This window comes from Rhipicephalus sanguineus, chromosome 3, assembly GCF_013339695.2.
Source record: "Rhipicephalus sanguineus isolate Rsan-2018 chromosome 3, BIME_Rsan_1.4, whole genome shotgun sequence".
Lineage (NCBI taxonomy): Eukaryota > Metazoa > Arthropoda > Arachnida > Ixodida > Ixodidae > Rhipicephalus > Rhipicephalus sanguineus.
The window spans coordinates 180,284,578-180,286,773 of NC_051178.1; positions in this window are offsets into that span (position 1 = coordinate 180,284,578).

The window sequence follows — 2,196 nt, forward strand, 5'->3', positions numbered from 1 at the left end:
CTAGCATATATATAAGGAACAATATCGAATTTTCCTTGCTTCGCGTTTAATGGCAGAGCCCGCGAACGGTGGAAACGCGTTCACCTTTTCCCAGATATACTTATACCATGGATCCTTCATTCGGAAGAGCTTTTTCGTAATTGCTTATACCAGCACGTCCGAGTTTAATCACTCTGCGGTAAATACCCCCTAAAAGGCCCTGCCCTTTCGAGCTCACGTGCTAGGGTTCCAATTCGAATTTTTTGCTGCTTTTTAAAAATGTCATCTCATTAATAAAAGCATATATCCTGGTCGGAGCAGCCGCAACTACGCAGCTGTCATTAGCGGGCCCGTCGCTGACGGCCCACAGTGAAGCGGCTACCCCATGTTACACGTCCGCCGCTCGCTTTCGGGAGTCAATAGCTGACGGGTAAAAAAAATCAGTTTCGCTTAAGGGCGAAGCAATGAATGCGATACCAACAAATTATATTGTTAAACGAAGTAAGGCTAGCAGCTAACTCTTTTGGATTCGATCTCGCGTAACTCAACAAAACACTGGTTTAAGGGAATATGGCCGCTCCAGGAACCGAAGCGTTTTCTTGCTTTGAGTTCTCTGGACACGAAGTAAGCGTTGAGAGCACAGCAAGTTTACGAGCCGTCTCCTGATGCCTCGAGATGGCGCGCGCGCAAGCGACTGCGCCCTCCGAACAATGTGGTCTCCTCGCCCCCCCCCCCCCCGCTCCCCTGGCGTCCTTTCATGCTCCTTACGAAAGACGGGCGGGGCGTTTCCTCTCTGTTTGATGTGCAATCGACGGCAGGCCCGCACGCGGGAAGATGTTATCTCATGCGCTGTCCGTGCGACGGAGACAGACGGCCAGCTAGCTTAATCTCCGCTTCAGCCGCGTTCATCGCCAGCGCTCGCGAGCTTTTACCCGCGGCTAGAATGCGCGTGTGATGTTATTAATTTGGTCTTTATACAGAAAATTACGGCAATGGCGACGGCAACAATCCGCGGGGAGAGCGTCCATATAATTGTTATCACAATAAACATTTTAAAAAAGTTGAGGAGCCATTTCACTCTGTGAAGTGGATGATAAGCGAATCTGTTTCGCGCATGGCAAGGAGGACAGTTTGGTATGTAAGGCCAGGTTGTTAACGTTCAATACGCAATATTAATGCGAAAGCATCAGATGCTTTATCAAACACGAAAATTGACCGTCGGCGGCGTCAATCGATTGATGCAAAAATAATCATGTGATGGCGTCATAATCACATCATAGATCATCAAAACTTGTGACGTCATCATGGCGTCATATATCGTGATGTCACGTGATGACGCCATCACGACATCGTCGCTTTACACTGCTTCAAAATCGGTGCGCCGATCATGGAGCTAGCGCAAAACCAGGTGAGGTGCAGAAAGCTTGCAGAGCAGGAGGGGGGAGGATCGACCCGTCGATCGAGAAGAAAAAGAACCTGGCTTTCGCCTTGGGGTTTCTTAGGGGAATGCATCAGGGACAGTGGGCTCTTTGGCATTGAGGCACTGCTGTACTCACGGGTTTGTCTACAATGTCTGCTGATAACCCACATAGATGTATTTACGTTTATTTATAAAGTGCAATTATTGATGGGTATTCTGTTTATTTGCTAGTGTCGAAAATAATCGCCAAAGAGGTTAATTCAGAACACTCAACTGCATGAGCCCTTATTTTTCATTAGCGAGTGAAGTATGGAGTTCTCTGAGATGATTTTTTCCATGAGATTTGCAATGATCGAAATTATCTAGCCTTCATAAGAACCCCAAGAATATTCCGGTGCTTGATGTTATTGCAATATGCTTCTGTAGTGCACTCCAGGATGTAAAATTCGCTGCTCAGAGTGCTCCCAGATGCAAAATTATGTGCTCCAAAGTGCTCCGAGATGAAAATTTTGCTGCTCCAAAGTGCTCAAAACGAAAATTTGCTGCTCCAAAAATTGCTCCAAATCAGAAGTCCTCGGTAGCATCACTGCATTACAATACCCTTGCTGACTATGTGACTAAACTGACTGTTCTTAAGCAAAACTTCACAAGATGCAGAAGCGAACGTCTTGTACCTCACTCAATTTGCAATAAAGCAATAAACAGCTGGTTGTATAAGCAGGATTGTTGTCTTCATTTAAATTAAAGGATGCTGAAATCTAGCTTTTTTCCTCTTTCTCTTTTCTCTAAAGCAAAGC